The 20,257-nt window shown below is 47.3% G+C and overlaps 1 pseudogene; it reads right to left on the bottom strand.

The window, feature by feature from the left end:
- Positions 1 to 12,430: 12,430 nt before the first annotated feature.
- Positions 12,431 to 12,548, bottom strand: LOC143937553 (U2 spliceosomal RNA; annotated as a pseudogene).
- Between the last annotated feature and the right edge of the window lie 7,709 nt (positions 12,549 to 20,257).

The raw sequence follows: 20,257 nt of genomic DNA on the forward strand, positions 1-20,257 counted from the left end.
TTTAAAGCTTGGCAAATCTTTTTGTATCCAAATCCGGCTTTAAACTTCTGCACAACCGTATTACGGACCTGCCTGGTGTGTTCCTTGGTCTTCATGATGCTCTCTGCGCTTTCAACAGAACCCTGAGACTATCACAGAGCAGTTGCATTTATACAGAGACTTGATTACACACAGGTGGATTCTATTTATCACCATCAGTCATTTAGGACAACATTGGATCATTCGGAGATCCTCGCTGAACTTCTGGAGTGAGTTTGCTGCACTGAAAGTAAAGGGGCCGAATAATTTTGCACGCACCACTTTTCAGTTTTTTATTTGCTAAAAAAGTTTAAATTATCCAATAGATTTCGTTCCACTTCACAATTGTGTCCCACTTGTTGGGGATTCTTCACAAAAAAATAAAATTTTATATCTTTATGTTTGAAGCCTGAAATGTGGCAAAAGGTTGAAAAGTTCAAGGGGGCCGAATACTTTCGCAAGGCACTGTATAGTTAACTTCCATAGACATTGTGTCCGATACATGGCTATGCACTGCCTCCACCATCTGCATCTACCCACACAGTGCGTCTGATCTATGCTATGATCCGAGCGATGGTATAGAATACAGATTTATGGTGATGAGAATGCTTAAAATCGACAAATGATTCTTTTGAAACGATAGATAAATAAATAAAAAGGATGTTTTTTTTTTTATCTTGTCTGGGCTTTTTAGGATGTTGCACTGCAGCAATTCCATATCCAACATTAGCATTATCTTGATAGATGAATTGTGCGATTTCTCATGGATTTTCTGGGGAGGGTGACAGAGATTCGGCCTCTTTTAGCTGAAGATTTATGGCCCTCCCTGACCCCTCCGAGCGCCGTGCCTAAAACTTTGATGCTAACCAGAATGCTTTAACAAGTGCTTAGTGCTCTAATTAAATGCTTTCTGTTTAAAGATTTTTTTTTTCTTTTCTGACCAGTGGCTGGAAAAAAAAAAAAAAGAAGGTTGACTCGTTGGTCTGTGTTGTTCTGCTGTCAGCCCAAAAGACACCTCTCCATTCTTCTCCTCTGTCTGATGTCTGCTCATTATTTTGGCTAATGGGATCCTTCAGATATCCGTGCGATGGAATGCTCTTCTTCTTTTTTTCAGGAGCCCCGGGGCAAAAATGTCATTTATTAATAATTATTAGAGTGTTACCAAGTAAATATCTCTGAGATTCAACAAAACGCAGATTTCAATAAACTTGGGTGCTGCGGGCTAGTCTGCGCCTTCCTTAGAGGTGCTGGACTTATCCAAACAGCAGTTATAACTCTCCTCTCCTGAAATACTCTGCACTGCTGGAGGACTCTGCTCCGTCCTCTATAACTCTCCTCTCCTGAAATACTCTGCATTGCTGGAGGACTCTGCTCCTTCCTCTATAACTCTCCTCTCCTGAAATACTCTGCACTGCTGGAGGACTCTGCTCCTTCCTCTATAACTCTCCTCTCCTGAAATACTCTGCATTGCTGGAGGACTCTGCTCCTTCCTCTATAACTCTCCTCTCCTGAAATACTCTGCATTGCTGGAGGACTCTGCTCCTTCCTCTATAACTCTCCTCTCCTGAAATACTCTGCACTGCTGGGGGACTCTGCTCCTTCCTCTATAGCTCTCCTCTCCTGAAATACTCTGCACTGCTGAAGGACTCTGCTCCTTCCTCTATAACTCTCCTCTCCTGAAATACTCTGCACTGCTGGGGGACTCTGCTCCTTCCTCTATACCTCTCCTCTCCTGAAATACTCTGCTCTGCTGGGGGACTCTGCTCCTTCCTCTATAACTCTCCTCTCCTGAAATCAGGGGCGGATCCAGGGGGGGGCAACGGGTCAATTGCCCCCTCCGAGAATACCAGCAAAGCCGGTTCCGCGGGTCCAATCGCGGCCGGTTCCGCGGGTACCCGCGGGCCGGTTCCGCGGGTCCAATCGCGGCCAGTTCCGCGGGTACCAGCGGGCCGGTTCCGCGGGTCCAATCGCGGCCGGTTCCGCGGGTAACAGCGGGCCGGTTCCGCGGGTCCAATCGCGGCCGGTTCCGCGGGTACCCGCGCTGAGTGGATGGGTGAGGGGGGGGGGGGCAGCTGGGCAGCTTAGGAGTGCTGCTGGCCAATCAGGAAGCCAGCAGGCAGGGGAGCAGGGAGATGACATCATCTCTCACTGCCCTGCATCCCTCCAGTCCTGCCCTCACTGTGTAGGAAGCTGTGTGCAGCAGAGAGATTACATCATCTCTCTGCTGCCTATCTTCACTCTGGGACCCAACAAAAGACCACCTTAGCAGAAAAGTGACACAGTAGGTGACAATCCGCAATGTGTGGCAGGCTACGTGGCAAGTGGCAATCCGCAATGTGTGGCAGACTACGTGGCAAGTGGCAATCCACAATGTGTGGCAGACTACGTGGCAAGTGGCAATCCGCAATGTGTGGCAGACTACGTGGCAAGTGGCAATCCACAATGTGTGGCAGACTACGTGGCAAGTGGCAATCCGCAATGTGTGGCAGACTACGTGGCAAGTGGCAATCCACAATGTGTGGCAGACTACGTGGCAAGTGGCAATCCACAATGTGTGGCAGACTACGTGGCAAGTGGCAATTCGCAATGTGTGGCAGGTGACGTGGCAAGTGACAATCCGCAATGTGTGGCAGGTGACGTGGCAAGTGGCAATCCACAATGTGTGTCAGGCACCGTGGCAAGTGACAATCCGCAATGTGTGGCAGGTGACGTGGCAAGTGGCAATCCGCAATGTGTGGCAGGTGACGTGGCAAGTGACAATCCGCAATGTGTGGCAGGCTACGTGGCAAGTGACAATCCGCAATGTGTGGCAGGTGACGTGGCAAGTGACAATCCGCAATGTGTGGCAGGTGACGTGGCAAGTGACAATTCGCAATGTGTGGCAGGCTACGTGGCAAGTGGCAATCCGCAATGTGTGGCAGGCAACGTGGCAAGTGACAATCCGCAATGTGTGGCAGGTGACGTGGCAAGTGGCAATCCGCAATGTGTGGCAGGCAACGTGGCAAGTGACAATCCGCAATGTGTGGCAGGTGACGTGGCAAGTGACAATCCCCAATGTGTGGCAGGTGACGTGGCAAGTGGCAATCCACAATGTGTGGCAGGCAACGTGGCAAGTGACAATCCGCAATGTGTGGCAGGTGACGTGGCAAGTGGCAATCCGCAATGTGTGGCAGGCTACGTGGCAATCCGCATCTGGTGGCAGGCGACGTGGCAAGTGACAATCCGCAATGTGTGGCAGGTGACGTGGCAAGTGACAATCCGCAATGTGTGGCAGGCTACGTTGCAAGTGGCAATCCGCAATGTGTGGCAGGCTACGTGGCAAGTGACAATCCGCAATGTGTGGCAGGCTACGTGCCAAGTGGCAATCCGCAATGTGTGGCAGACTACGTGGCAAGTGGCAATCCACAATGTGTGGCAGACTACGTGGCAAGTGGCAATCCGCAATGTGTGGCAGACTACGTGGCAAGTGGCAATCCACAATGTGTGGCAGACTACGTGGCAAGTGGCAATCCGCAATGTGTGGCAGACTACGTGGCAAGTGGCAATCCACAATGTGTGGCAGACTACGTGGCAAGTGGCAATCCACAATGTGTGGCAGACTACGTGGCAAGTGGCAATTCGCAATGTGTGGCAGGTGACGTGGCAAGTGACAATCCGCAATGTGTGGCAGGTGACGTGGCAAGTGGCAATCCACAATGTGTGTCAGGCAACGTGGCAAGTGACAATCCGCAATGTGTGGCAGGTGACGTGGCAAGTGGCAATCCGCAATGTGTGGCAGGTGACGTGGCAAGTGACAATCCGCAATGTGTGGCAGGCTACGTGGCAAGTGACAATCCGCAATGTGTGGCAGGTGACGTGGCAAGTGACAATCCGCAATGTGTGGCAGGTGACGTGGCAAGTGACAATCCGCAATGTGTGGCAGGCTACGTGGCAAGTGGCAATCCGCAATGTGTGGCAGGCAACGTGGCAAGTGACAATCCGCAATGTGTGGCAGGTGACGTGGCAAGTGGCAATCCGCAATGTGTGGCAGGCAACGTGGCAAGTGACAATCCGCAATGTGTGGCAGGTGACGTGGCAAGTGACAATCCCCAATGTGTGGCAGGTGACGTGGCAAGTGGCAATCCACAATGTGTGGCAGGCAACGTGGCAAGTGACAATCCGCAATGTGTGGCAGGTGACGTGGCAAGTGGCAATCCGCAATGTGTGGCAGGCTACGTGGCAATCCGCATCTGGTGGCAGGCGACGTGGCAAGTGACAATCCGCAATGTGTGGCAGGTGACGTGGCAAGTGACAATCCGCAATGTGTGGCAGGTGACGTGGCAAGTGGCAATCCGCAATGTGTGGCAGGCTACGTTGCAAGTGGCAATCCGCAATGTGTGGCAGGCTACGTGGCAAGTAACAATCCACAATGTTTGGCAGGTGATGTGGCAAGTGACAATCCACATTTGGTGGCAGGCGACATGGCAAGTGACATCCTCAAGGCTCCCATTGATTCTGCATTATGGTGAGATGAACCATTTAATTTTATATTACAATGTATTAATAGAAATAATGCGCTTCAATCATCCTGACACCATAACAACCATGGTGCCGTAATGATTGAAGCGCAAATACCAGCCATTTCCCATATAAATTGCCCCCAAAAAAACATATTTTATAGCAGTGCCCCTCCCGAGACTGGACTCTGGATCCGCCCCTGCCTGAAATACTCTGCACTTCTGGGGGACTCTGCTCCTTCCTCTATAACTCTCCTCTCCTGAAATACTCTGCACTGCTGGAGGACTCTGCTCCTTCCTCTATAACTCTCCTCTCCTGAAACACTCTGCACTGCTGGGGGACTCTGCTCTTTCCTCTATAACTCTCCTCTCCTGAAATACTCCACACTGCTGGAGGACCCTGCTCCTTCCTCTATACCTCTCCTCTCCTGAAATACTCTGCACTGCTGGAGGACTCTGCTCCTTCCTCTATAACACTCCTCTCCAGAAATACTCTGCTCTGCTGGGGGACTCTGCTTCTTCCTCTATAACTCTCCTCTCCTGAAATACTCTGCACTGCTGGGGGACTCTGCTCCTTCCTCTATAACTCTCCTCTCCTGAAATACTCTGCACTGCTGGAGGACTCTGCTCTTTCCTCTATAACTCTCCTCTCCTGAAATACTCTGCACTGCTGGGGGACTCTGCTCCTTCCTCTATAACTCTCCTCTCCTGAAATACTCTGCACTGCTGGAGGACTCTGCTCTTTCCTCTATAACTCTCCTCTCCTGAAATACTCTGCACTGCTGGAGGACTCTGCTCCTTCCTCTATAACTCTCCTCTGCTCTGCTGTAGAAGGCTGAACGTTCAGTTTTCAGGTTTCCTTTTAGTTTGTAGTAAAGAATATTTTTTTGCACATTCGTTGGAGATTTCAGAGCTCTTCGCACGCCGCCAATTACTGCGTGATGTGCGGCTCGGGAATGTGGTTCGGGAATGTGGTTCGGGAATGTGGCTCGGGAATGTGGCTCGGGAATGTGGCTCGGGAATGTGGTTCGGGAATGTGGCTCGGGAATGCTGCCCCTCTGTCTGCACTGTATGGCGGGAACATTGCTGGACGTTGCATCTGAACCAGACAGCGTAAAGCCGACCGATCGTTTGTAATTGTGAGGCGATTGAGACAGACAGTTTACAGCCGCCTAGATGAATCCAATAGAGGGAAATTAGGCGTTCAGCGTAATGATGAGTCCAGACGTATCGTATGCATCCGCATGATCTGGAGGACTTCAAGCGCCTTTCTTCTCGGGATGAGCCGACCGCTGGCACTGCATTAAAGACAAGCTGCCTTCTAATTAGGGAAGGACTCGGCCTGTAATGAACCCGAGTCTAACCTCTGCTGAGCGCCATCTTGGACACTGGCATCGTGCCTTATAGGGAAGAAACATGTAGAGCACACGCTGGGTTCTTAAAGGGGAACTCCATTTGGGACATTTGCTTCCAACAGAAAATTCAATCCCCGGCAGGGTTTACAGCAAAACAGCAAAAAAAATTAATGGTTTGCTCCTGATGGCCATTATTCTGTAAAGAGATGTCCAGAGTTTATGTCAGTTTCAAAGGATAATGGGAATATCAGAGAAAGAAAACAGTTTACCAGGCAGATGTGTCTAAAGCCCAAACTTTTCCTATTGGTATAGCATAGAGCAGGGGCATCAAACTCAACTTCATTGCAGGCATCAGCTGTATGGTTGCCCTCAAAGGACCAGTTGTATCTGAGGAGCGCTACTTACAGAGTGCAGGGTTTAGGGGTGCGCTATGCACAGAGTTTAGGGGTGCGCTATGCACAGAGTTTAGGGGTGAGCTATGCACAGAATGCAGTTCCAGGGGTGCCCTGTGCAGAGTTCACATGTACAGAGTGCAGGGTTTAGGGGTGCGCTATGTACAGAGTTTAGGGGTGCACTATGCACAGAATGCAGTTCCAGGGGTGCCCTGTGCAGAGTTCACATGTACAGAGTGCAGGGTTTAGGGGTGTGCTATGTACAGAGTTTAGGGGTGCGCTATGTACAGAGTTTAAGGGTGCGCTATGTACAGAGTTTAGGGGCGCACTATGTACAGAATGCAGTTCCAGGGGTGCCCCATGCAGAGTTCACATGTACAGAGTGCAGGGTTTAGGGGTGCGCTATGTACAGAGTTTAGGGGTGAGCTATGCACAGAATGCAGTTCCAGGGGTGCCCCATGCAGAGTTCACAAGTACAGAGTGCAGGGTTTAGGGGTGCGCTATGTACAGAGTTTAGGGGTGCAGAATGCAGTTACAGGGGTGCCCTGTGCAGAGTTCACATATACAGAGTGCAGGGTTTAGGGGGGGCTTTACACAGGGGCAGCCCATCCATTAAGGGTGCATGGGGGGGCACCCCCTATCCATGTGTCCGACCCCTTTTAGGATGCCAGGCACTTGGATTCCAAGGGGCGGCGTTTTTTTTTTGAAGCCCCGATTAGAACCAGAGGCTCCAATAGGCTTCAAAATAGGGTGGGCTCGGGACGCAGAGAATGCGCTCACAGCCCACCCAGGTGTGTGAGAATAGCAAATAAATATTCACTATTCTCACACTTAATCTCCTCTCCGCCAATCAGGAGAGGATTCCTGATTGTCCGAATAAGGAGAAGCTTTCTGATTGGAGGGAGGAGGCGGAAGCCGCCGAGCAGGGAAAGGAGAAGCCGCTTGTGATGCCTGCAGAGGAGAGCAGGGAAGCCACCCATGATTGCCCACCATGGATGGGATAAGTGTACTGACCGACCAACCTGACCGGGGGGGAGTGGCTGGCTGCGGGTGCACTGTTTGCTGACCCCCACCAAACAAAACTACCACTTTTAATTTTTTCTCACTTCTTGTTGAGAGTAATATAAGAAATTAGGGGGATGTAAGAGGTAGAAGAAAAACCAACATGTGGTTTTTGAACTATTCCCTTCTTCAACCAAAATGGATAAAAGTTTTAGCTTTAGATATAATTTAAAGCTGAGCTCCAGTTAGGCAAAAGCACCAATTGACGTACTTGTCACCAGTGCTGGGACAAGGTCATTCAGCACCCAGGGCAAAGATGCCAAACTGCCCAACTTGTAACAGAATGAAAGCGCCCCCATACTCACAGTAACTAATTGCCCCTCTCAGCCACCCATTTTTCCGGTCCTGCTTTTCACAGATCAGCTGTAAAGGTTAAAGTTGAACTGTTACCTGTGGACCCATTAAATGATGGTCTGTTCTCACCTGACTCTTGCACTGGTCTAGCAGTCTTAAACTGACCTGCTTTTGATGAAGGCCTAAGGCTGAAACGCGTCAGCATATTTGGATGCTGTTATTGCTTTAATGCTTAAATAAATATTTTCTATGGAGAAGCTGTTGAGTTGCTGGCCTGTACTTTCTATTGATCATTTGTGAGCTTAATTAGCCAGAGCCCCGACTACTCTACACACCAACTATACTATATAGCGGTAGAGCTTGGGTGAGTTTTTCTCTTGCTACTTTAAGCTGACCATACACTGACCGGATGGATTTTGATGAGTGCGTGGGCTCCCCCCACTTGATTAAAGTCACTTGTGCACTATACAGTTTTCTGACCCCTGGGACCCTTGTGCTCAGTCCCTCATAGCCTGTGTGTGGTAAAAATCCACCAAACCTCATTCCATTGGCTGGCACCATGCAGGAGCCTCTCGCTCAGCTTGTCTTGACTGGTAGTAACTGGATTAGTGACCTGGGAGCAGAAGGCAACCAACCCAGCATCTCCACCATCAGGAGCTCTGGAGAAGACCACCCGTTCCTTAAACTCCGCTCCGACCCAGGAGCAGAAGGAAACCAACCAACCATCTCCACCATCAGGAGCTCTGGAGAAGTCCACCCATTCCTTAAAGGGATTGTAAAGGTTTGTTTTTTATTTTCTAAATAGGTTCCTTTAAGCTAGTGCATTGTTGGTTCACTTACCTTTTCCTTCGATTTCCCTTCTAAATGTTTTTTTTCTTTGTCTGAATTTCTCACTTCCTGTTTCTCCTCAGTAAACTTCACACCATCATCCGAGCGGTGTTTAGTCAGTCAGAACAGCTTACTGAATGGCTTACTGAGGAGGAACAGGAAGTGAAAAATTCAGACAAAGAAAAAAAACATTTAGAAGGGATATCGAAGGAAAAGATAAGTGAACCAACAATGTACTAGCTTAAAGGAACCTATTTAGAAAATAAAAAACAAACCTTTACAACCCCTTTAAACTCTGCTCCGACCCGGGAGCAGAAGGCAACCAACCAACCATCTCCACCATCAGGAGCTCTGGAGAAGACCACCCGTTCCTTAAACTCCGCTCCGACCCGGGAGCAGATGGCAACCAACCAACCATCTCCACCATTAGGAGCTCTGGTGAAGACCACCCGTTCCTTAAACTCCGCTCCGACCCAGGAGCAGAAGGTAACCAACCAACCATCTCCACCATCAGGAGCTCTGGAGAAGACCACTCGTTTCTTAAACTCCGCTCCGACCTGGGAGCAGAATGCAACCAACCAACCATCTCCACCAACAAGAGCTCTGGAGAAGACCCCCCCGGTCAGGATAGGCTCTTTCCAGTTGTCCATGACAGTAGTTAGGTATTGATTAAAAAAATTAAAAAAGAAGATTTTATATTATGGACACTTTTGGAATCCTTTCAACTGGGCAGCCGTCCCTATGCAAAACACCCCCACCAAAAAAAAAAAAAAAATGCGCTGTTCTGTGTACAATGTACTTTGTTTTCAACCCAAAGCCTCTGACGACAATTTTCTGACTCTTGGGAGCAGAAGGAAATGATTAGCCGTGATCAATTGCTACCACATTTTTTTTTTTTTTACTGTTTCTGCACCCCCGACTGCCTCCGCACACAGAAGGCAAGGTGTTTTCAGGATCCGTAGGTCTGACCCAAGGCAAACATTCTCGTCCTGCAATACGGGAACTCACTGATCCCGAAAATGGCGGCTGGGTCATTGAAATATGTGGATGCGAGATTTAGCAGGAAGGAGCCATGACACCCCCCCCCCCCCCCTACCCTCCACCCCAACCAAATTATTAGCAGGCTTCACAGTTTATTTATGGAAATCTCAGATCCTTGTCTTATGTAATTTGTGTTATTTTTAACACAATGAGGCACTCAGGAGTGGGGTTTTCGGGAGATACTATCCCTCTATCTTGAGTGCTCCGTGTCTCCTGCGAAATTTATTTATTTAAAATGTGTCTCTCATAGAGCTTGTTTGAAAAGCCATAAGTTAGATGAATGTCATAATTCGTTAGGACTTTTTCATTTTAAAGGCCTTGTGTTCTTTGGGTGGGTTAGGATTGTAGAACAAGACATGGAGACCTTTCTCCTCTCTCCTTCTCTTTCCTTTCTTTACAAAAGTCCTCTTATTTTCCATACCTCCCAAGATGGGATGGAGAAACAGATATTTTATTTAAAAAAAAAAAAAAAATGGAAAATGTAACCCCCTAGTTCTGCCTTCATCGATTCAGGGGGCATAAAATGAACATCGGAAAGTCAAATTTCTCATGAATTTACAGGCAACTCCATTGCCTTCAGTCGCTTCGCTGGACTGTTCCTTAATATTTATTCATCATTTTTTGTGTATTTTTTTATTTATTATTCAATTGGTGTTTATTAGTGGTGGGTTGTAAGTTGTTGTAATACACTTTATCTAGTCATTACACATATTGTTCACATTTTTAAATTTTTATTTGCGCGGCTTTTTCTTTTTCTTATAACTACATTGGACAGCATCACATAAATAAATAAAAAAAAGAATAATAATAATACTGCAAATTGCTTTTATTTATTTTTTTTGCACTATTTTAACCACTTCATGAGGTTTAAGGTTTTACCCTGTTAATTTTTTTTTTTTTTTAGCTATTTAGCCCCGTGCTACTTTTTTTATTTTTTTATTATCTGTTTATTGAATTTTTCTGTTACAAATTTCACATTTAAAAAAAAGACAGAAAGCATATCCAATCAATACAGTACATTTTATCCCTGTAAAAAGGAGAGCCCTGTGCTACTTTAACTGGTAATTGCGTGGTCATGCAGTACTGTACTCAAATTAAATCTATATCATTTTTTTTTCAGTGGTATTTGATCACCACATTTGATGTTTTTTTTGATCACCACTGTTTTTATTTTTATTTTTATTATTATTTTTATATATATATATATATATATATATATATAAACAAAAAAAGACTGAAAATTAAGAAAAAAAATAATATTTTTCTTCATAAATTTAGGTCAATGAGTATTCTGCTACATGTCTTTAGTAAACAAAAATCCCAACAAGTGTATATTGATTGGTTTGCACGAAGGTTATAGCATCCACAAATGATAGTATATATACTAGAATTTATATATATATTTTTTTTATACTAGTAATGGCAGTGATCAGCGACTTATAATGGGAAAGTGATAGTGCGGCGGACAATCTGACACTAACTGAAACTGGGTGGGAACTGACTAACAGCCACTGACATCACCGGTGACACGAATACAGTGATCAGCGACTTATAATGGGAAAGTGATAGTGCGGTGGACAATCTGACACTAATGCCGCGTACACACGACCGGACTTTTTGACAGCAAAGGTCCGACGGACTCGTTCGATCTTGTGTGGGCTCCATCGGACCTTTGCTTGGCAAAAATCCAGTGGACTTTAGAAATAGAACATGTTTTAAATTTTTCCACCGTAACTCCACCGGACCGAGAAATCCGTTCGTGTGTATGCTGGTCCGACGGACAAAAACCGACGCTAGCGCAGTTATTGGCTACTGGCTATGAACTTCTTTATTCTAGTCCAGTCCTACGTCATCACGTTCGAATCCGTCAGACTTTGGTGTGGTTGTGTGTGGCCAAGTCCGTTCATTCGGAAAGTCCGTCGGAACTCTGCCAAAAGTCCATCGGAAAGACCCCCGGACCTAGTCCCTCGAAAAGTCTGGTCGTGTGTATGCGGCATTACTGACACTGGGTGAGAACTGACTAACAGCCACTGACATCACCAGTGACACGAATACAGTGATCAGCTACTTATAATGGGACCGTGATAGTGTGACGGACAATCTCACACTAACTGACACTAGGTGGGAACTGACTAACTGATGAAACAGACCCACCCGAGTACTCAGTGGGGCTCCCTAGAAGGGAGACCCCATGAGAGAGTGCGAACTAAGCAAGAAGGCCATGTCCACCCCTCCCTAGACTTTCAGGGTAGGCCTGAGGACCCACACCCCGCTAATCAAACTGTGACAAATGTGTAACAATCAAACAAAAGAATACAAAAAAGTGAAGCACACAGAAGTAAATAAATAGAAAGTGGGGGAAGTGAAAAGTGGCTATTGTTCAGTACAACGACCGGTTCTTCGGCCAGGAAAAATAAAAATTCCTATGGTCCTAGCCAATAAGGCTCGGCCCTAAAGGCAGGTGTGAAAAAAGTGTGTAGGGGGAAGTGACCATGGTGCCATAAATCAAAGTGACCCTCACAGTGATTGTACAGCACCCCTGAACTGCCACTTCAGTGGCACATTCACCACGGGCTTTTCTCAAAACCTTGCGCAGCCCCCTCCCCAACCAGGAAGGCATGGAGTTCTGAGAGCTTAGGGAGAGCACCTGACCCCAAGGCTCAACCACCGCTCCCGTCACTCCTACCTAATTACATTCGGGAAATATTAACCGCCCCCCCCGGTGGGAAGGGGGAGGGCAGTGTTCTCTCCCGAAAAACTGACCGGAGCTAGGACTACACCAATCTAGGTCAGAAGGCCTCTGGCCAGACCCAATGCAGCACCCATCCTCACCAGGAACACCCTTCCAGACGGCTCAGACTCAACCATTTGACCGGTCCCCAGTATTTGTCAGGCAACCTGGTGTAGTCCCTGCTGAAACCGCCCTTCCAGGCACAATTATGCCATTGGATTTGCATTGGATTTGCATAGCTCTCCCACTATGGGAGTAGCACGGCGGCTCCTCTGGCAACTGATAAGAACAGGTACTACACTTGATCTTAGCCAAAAGTCCGAGAAGCGAGTTTTATCCTCACTGTACGCGCGATGCCCTTAAACCTGCCTGCTGCCATTCCTGTGCGAGCTCTGCACTGGTGGCGCCCCACCGATCCCACAGCTGAATCAACCGTAGGAGATGGTCCTGGCGCTCGCTGGACTTCCTTGGGCGTCCTGAAGCCTTCTTCACAAATGCAGTGGAAATGTTTTTTTTGTTTTTTTTTATGGGATTAACTTCATTTTCATGGCAAAGAGGAACTTTCGAAATGAATTGCAATTCATCTGATCGCTCTTCATAACATTCTAAAATATATATATATATATATATGGAAATTGCCATCATAAAAACTGAGGCAGCAGACTTTGCCCCCCCACCCCCGGCTGTACAGTGTATAAAGTGAACATTTAGTTGGGCTTTAATATATAAAAATTAGCAACACAATCATATACTCACAAGTGGAGTCTTCAAAAAGCAGAGCGTGGAAGAAGGCGGAATGTTCTTATTAGGTTACAACAGATTTCTAGTATATTATAGACACAGAATTATTAAAGGACTTATTGCACTTACTCAGGGCCGTCTTTAAGGCAGGGCAAAAGGGGCAGCTGCCCTGGGCCCTGTCATTGCTGGGGGGCCCAAAACAGCTGCCTCATACTTGCCAACTATCCAGGTTTAAATTCCCTTGTCCCTTGAAGTTTTATTCCTGTGCTGTGTCCCAATATCTCAGTGTGAAGTGCTGTTACTAATGCTGCACAGCTCTGCCTTATTTTTGTGTGCAGATGACTCACCTGCAGACCCTGTGTTTACATGTAAATAACTGGAATTCGTATGTAAATAGCGACGACAATACTAAGTAAATAGCTGCGGCCGGCGGCATTGATATGTAAATAAAGGCGGCATTCCTATGTATATCTTGCTCCCCTGCTGTGAGGAGGTGATGTGCTGTAACCTCTAGCAACTAATCAGTGAGCCATAATGTGTGCTGTAACCTCTAGCAACCAGTCAGTAAGCAGTAATGATATGCTGTAACTGCTGGCAACCAATCGCAATTGCTGCCTGATCTAATACAGAAAACTGATTTTAAGTCCAGCTTCTATTTATTGTATGTCTCAGAGAAGGTGGAGAGGGAAATTGCATGGTGGTGGGGGGGGGGGGCCAAGAAAAATTTTGCCCAGGGTCCAATCTTTATTAAAGACGGCCCTGCACTTACTTGTTAATATATGGTATAGATCTACATGAAATGTATATGGTATTTTTGTGGGGTGAATTGGTGTCTTTTTAACATTTAGTACCTTTAAAGTCTTTTCTTTGTGAACTCTCTTGATGAATCAGGAGATTATATTTAGATCTAGACAATGGTTGCAGGCAGCTGTTGTAGAGATGTTTTGTGTTGGTGATGAGCTCTTCAAGGACGGCGTGTTCTTTAAACTCATCTTTCAATTACCGTCATTAGGCTGTTTTTTAATGTCACGTAATGAGTTTATAGTGTCTCAGATTTGCTTAATGAACGGTTTATGAAACATAAACTCAAGTGGATATCCCTGCCTATTTAGTCCGGAATGTTCCTGGAGCGATGTCACCAGACTCGAGCATTTCATGAAAGGTCACAGACAGGGATCAGGTATGAGCCGAACACCCCTCCCCCCCCCCCCCCCCCCCCCGGTTCAGTTCGCACCAGAACCTTCGAACGGACCGAAAAATTCGTACAAACTTTAGAACCCTATTAAAGTCTATGGGACTCGAAAGTTCGAAATCAAAAGTGCTCATTTTAAAGGCTAATATGCAAGATATGCAAAAGACAACACCAGCAATAAGGGGTATCTTCAGGTCTATACTGTGCTGGAGGCACACAACACCCACTTTAACTCCTGCAGATGCCTGTATTAGAGAACACCAGCAATAAAGGGTAGATACAGGTGTATACTGTGCTGAAGGCACACAACACCCACTAACTCCTGCAGATGCCTTTATTATAGAACACCAGCAATAAAGGGTAGATACAGGTGTATACTGTACTTTGCTGGAGGCACACAACACCCACTAACTCCTGCAGATGCCTGTATTAAGAGAACACCAGCAAAAAATGGTAGATACAGGTGTTTACTGTGCTGGAGGCACACAACACCCACTAACTCCTGCAGATGCCTGTATTAGAGAACACCAGCAATAAAGGGTAGATACAGGTGTATACCGTGCTGTGCTGGAGGCACACAACACACACTAACTCCTGCAGATGCCTGTATTAGAGAACACCAGCAATAAAGGGTAGATACAGGTGTATACTGTGCTGGAGGCACACAACACCCACTAACTCCTGCAGATGCCTGTATTAGAGAACACCAGCAATAAAGGGTAGATACAGGTGTATACTGTGCTGTGCTGGAGGCACACAACACCCACTAACTCCTGCAGATGCCTGTATTAGAGAACACCAGCAATAAAGGGTAGATACAGGTGTATACTGTGCTGTGCTGGAGGCACACAACACCCACTTTAACTCCTGCAGATGCCTTTATTATAGAACACCATCAATAAAGTGTAGATACAGGTGTATACTGTGCTTTGCTGGAGGCACACAACACCCACTAACTCCTGCAGATGCCTGTATTAGAGAACACCAGCAATAAAGGGTAGATACAGGTGTATACCGTGCTGTGCTGGAGGCACACAACACACACTAACTCCTGCAGATGCCTTTATTATAGAACACCAGCAATAAAGGGTAGATACAGATGTAATTCTCGGAGGCTCGGTGTAGCCCAGCTTGCCCTCTGTGCCTGTGATTCACGTCCCCTTGGTCATAGTATTGTGTGACCGGACACTGGAAGCTATGGAGTAGAGATATTTCTGTGTAAACGGAGAGATGTTTTCATAGCTCAGGAGTAATTGAATTAGTTGGCGTGGAGTCAGGTCAGCCTCAGAGAGACCTAAAGATCATCTGTCATTGTGACGGTTGTCTGACAGGTGAGGTGTAAATGTTATGGCCTCCCGTCACATCGCGGAGGTTATTGCCTATAAATGACAGATTATGAAGATTATTATTTTATTGCAGTGATACTTGGACTAATGCGTTTTTATGGGTTACAATAACACTGTGTGCAACAAACTGTCGAAACATTATCTTCCGGCGCCGGGATCTGGACATGCAGCTCTAGTTGTACGGCCCGGGGGGACATTTTGGTGCACAGGATCCTGCAGCAGGAGGTTTCATAGTTTTATAGTAGGTGAGGTTGGATAAAGACAATAGTCCATCCAGTTCGACCTGTGTAGGTGCACGTGTGTCAGTGTCTATAATTATTCCAAATATCTCTGTATGTTGTGATCTTTAAGATGCACATCTAAGAGTCTCTTAAAAATAGCCATACTCCCCACAGCCACCACCAATTGTGGAAGAGAGCTCCACAACCGTATTGCCCTGACAGTGAAGAACCCCCTGCGCAGTTTAATGTTAAACCGCTTCTCTTCCAATCTCATTGTGTGGCCCCCGTGTCCTCTTACACTCCTTGGGATTGAATTGGGATCCCCATTGAGATATTTTTAGGTCGCTATCATATCTCCTCTCAAGCGTCGCTTCTCCAGTGAGAATAGGTTTACTGTTGGCTGTCAATCCTCGTAATTGAGGTTCTCCAGCCCCCTTATTCGTTTTATTGCCCTTCTTTGACCACTCTCCAGTTCCAGCACATCCCTTCTGAGCAGGGCCGTTTATAAGGCAGGGCAAAAGGGGCAGCTGCCCTGGGCCCTGCCATTGTTGTGGGGCCCAAAGTGGCTGCCTCATACTTGCCAACTATCCTGGTTTAAATTCCCTTGTCCCTTGAGGTTTTAGTCCTGTGCTGTGTCCCAATATCTCAGTGTGAAGTGCTGCAATTAATGTTGCCCAGCTCTGCCTTATTGTTGTGTAAAGAGGACTCACCTGCAGACCCTGCATTTACATGTAAATTACCAGCATTCATATGTAAATAGGGAATATCATGCCCCCCCTGAGGTCATATCCACAGTAATCTCTAGCAACCAATCAACAAGCAGAAATCCTGTGCTGTAACCTCTAGCAACTAATCAGTGAGCTGTAATGTGTGCTGTAACCTCTAGCAACCAGTCAGTGAGCGGTAATGATACACTGTAACCTCTGGCAACCAATCGCAATAGCTGCCTCTGATTCAGTAAACAGATTTTGAGTCTAGCTGCTAGATGGGGCCCAAAGAAAAGTTTTGCCCAGGGTGTAATCAATAATAAAGACAGCCCTGCTTCTGAGGGTAGGTGACCAGAACTGTATGGAAAACTCCAGATGAGGCCTATGGGACGATTTTGACAGGTACCCGCTCCCACTACTGCTTGGATCACCTAGGTGATCCGACCGGGAAGTTCCCTTCTCCCCGCAGTCATCGGGGACACATCACAGGTCCCAGAAGATTGCGGGACCATTCCCAATGCGGAGCGCAGCTCGAGCATGCGCAGTGGGTACCCAGCTGTGACAGTTGAGATGCCAATTCCGGAGAGAGAGGACTGAGAGAAGGGAAGGCTCGGGGGTGAGCACATTGCTGGCTCCTAGGACAGGTGAGTGTGTGTTTATTGAAAGTCAGCAGCTACAGTTTTTGAATCTGCTGACTTTTAATAAACACAAAACTGGTGGACGGCGGAGTGTAAGGGGAGAGCGGAGGCGCGGATAGATTATTGGTATTTGTAGGGAGCCGCCTGACTTCCATCTGGCACCAAAGCCGACGTGAATCTTTGCCAAGTGGAAATGCCGAGCGTTTGATTGGCTTTGTGAAAATGTTGTTTTAAGATGGCAATGATCCTTCCTGAATGAAATCCCCGCTTTATGGGCTTCCCGGAGTGCTGATACGACATGTGCGAGAAGAGCCGCTGGCGTCAGAGGAAGGCGGCGCCCCAGCTCTCCGTCTTCCTGCTATGAGCCGTGTCTGTTTTTCCAGTCTTTGCCCATTAGACGTTGTCCTGATAATGAACATGTTGGATGAATGAGCTCAGTTCCATTTACAGGCTGCGCTCATTTTCTGAGGATCTCACATTGCGTCCCTAAACCGCAATTCCACCCACACGTGGTGTTTAAAGTGGACCTAGCCTCCGATACGGCTTTTATGTTAGGTGAAGCATGCTCAGTAATATGTCTGTGTAACACTTCCAGGTATTTATTAACTCTCACAGAGGTCGCAGTGATCCCCCTGACAATGCTTTCATCGGCTGTTCTCTCCAGAAGGACAGCGCCATCTTTGTTCAGGCATCATCCAGGGTCGCCATCACACCTTCGTGGACTGAAAAGCTCATCATCCAACCCGATTGGCTCAGGAGAGACCAAATGGCCCAGGGGAGACCAAATACCACGGGGGAGACCAAATGGCTCAGGGGAATTCAAATGTCCCATGAGAGACCAAATGGCAGAGGGGAGACCAAATGCCACGGGGGAGACCAAATGGAACGGGGGAGACCAAATGGAACGGGGGAGACCAAATGGAACGGGGGAGACCAAATGTCACGGGGGAGACCAAATGGAACGGGGGAGACCAAATGGAACGGGGGAGACCAAATGGAAAGGGGGAGACCAAATGGCACAGGGGAGACCGAATGGCACAGGGGAGACCGAATGGCACAGGGAAGCCCGAATGGGACAGGGAAGACCGAATGGCACAGGGGAGACCGAATGGCACAGGGAAGACCAAAGGGCACAGGAAAGACCAAATGGAACAGGGGAGACCAAATGGCACAAGGGAGATCAAATGGCACAGGGAAGTCCAAATGGTACAGGGTAAATCAAATGGCCCAGAGGATATCAAATGGCACAGAAGAGGCCAAATGGCTCAGGGGAGACCAAATGGCACAGGGGAGACCAAATGGCTCTAGGGAAGACCAAATGGCACAGGGGAGACCAAATGGCACAGGGGAGGGCAAATGACGCCCGCCCAGGATGGGAGATCCCCTCTGCGGACGTCATATGACAATGGGCGGGATGGGAACTGGCTAAGCATTATTAAAATCACTGCTCCTGAAAAAACTTCAGTTTTTAAAACTTTTTTCTGCATTGATACATGCCCCCTGGGGCAGGACCCGGGTCCCCATCCACTTTTTGTCACAATAACTTGCACAGAAGCCTTTAAAATGAGCACTTTTGATATTTTTCATGTTTCGTGTCCCATAGACTTTAACAGTGTTGGCGCGTTCGCACAATTTTTTTGCTTGTTCGCATGTTCTGCTGCGAACCGAGCCGGGGGGGGGGGGATTGTTCAGCTCATCCCTACAGAATAGCAGTTCTCTGTAGAGGAATATAGAGATGTCAGAAGGCTGTATCTGGATAACAGTAGCACACATCACTCGAGTTCTAAAATATTGGAGGTCTCATTAAAGTGGAGTTCCAGGCTTTTTTTGTTTATTAAAAGTCAGCAGTTGAAAAAAAGGGTAGCTGCTGACTTTTAAAAAAACAGACACTTACCTGTTTCGCGCTCCGGCGATGCGGAAGCCCCGCTCCCCCTCCATAGAGCCCCGCTCCCCCTCCATGGAGCCCCGCTCCCCCTCTTCCGCGCCTCCATTAAAACTGTAGCCACCCGGCCGTGACAGCTTGGGCACGCACTGCGCTTGCACGAGTTGTGCTGCGCTCTCCCAGTGGACAGGCAATCTTCTGGGACCGCTCACGTGTCCCAGAAGATTGGCGAGAGGGAGTGGCCGCCTAGGGGGAGAGGGGGAGTCGCCTAGGCGGCCCATAGGCAGAAACAGGAAGTGGGACAGGAAGTCCTATTCAAAACGAAGCACCCAACCCCCACCAAAAAAGAAATGACATGCCAAATGTGACATGTAAGGGGGCGAGGAGTACTTAAAGCGGAAGTTCCACTTTTGGGTGGAACTCCGCTTTAAAGAAAGCCACTTACTATACACTCCGGCCTGTTTCTGTCATTATTACTCACTCCCGGGTTCTAAAGTCCTCCCGCTTTACATTTCCCAGCGCTGCCGTGTCAGCAGGTGGGAATGCGGCTTGTGGCCGGATTACATTAAGACCCTTCAAAACATCTTTTTCTTTCTTTAAAAAGCTAGGTGGAATTTTTAGGGTCTTGGGAAGTGAATTAATCATGTGTGTTATTGACTGGGAAGAAAAAACTGTTTACATCTCGGGAGACGGAGCGCTGAGCCTTCTGTGGAGGAAGATGAATTGGGGCAAGGACAAGGGATGGAGCAGAAAATACGATGAAGATTGTCCAGGCGAGAGGAGCGGGATCAGCGGGATCAGCGGGATCAGCGGGCTGACTCTGGTTTATATAACGGCGAGGTGTGAATGTGCTGTGCATTCCAGTATTGTTCTCTTGTGCTGATCGCTAACGATACGGCCGGCTATGCAATGGAGGGGATTTACTAAAGGCAAACAGACTGTGCAAGTGCAGTTCCTTCTTAGCTTATTAAGGCACTTATTAAGTGAGGCAAAGATTTGCAAAGAACACCCAATCACATGCAAGGAATATTAAATTAACCCTTTGCTTACTGGGCACCTAAACCCCCCTCCTGCCCAGACCAATTTTCAGCTTTTAGCGCTGTCACGCTTTGAACGACAATTGCGCGGTCATACAATGCTATACCCAAGTTACATTTTTATAATTTTTTTCCCACAAATAGAGCTTTTTTTGGTGGTATTTGATCACCTCTGGGGTTTTTATTTTTTGCTAAACAATAAAAAAAAAAAAAAAATACAACACCGTTTTATATTTTGTTAATAAATTTTGCAAACAGGTAATTTTTCTCCTTTAT

The sequence above is a fragment of the Lithobates pipiens genome, unplaced genomic scaffold (genome assembly GCF_037356315.1).
Source record: "Lithobates pipiens isolate NorthernLeopardFrog02 unplaced genomic scaffold, aLitPip1_a1.2 Scaffold_28, whole genome shotgun sequence".
In the NCBI taxonomy this organism is placed as follows: Eukaryota; Metazoa; Chordata; class Amphibia; order Anura; family Ranidae; genus Lithobates; species Lithobates pipiens.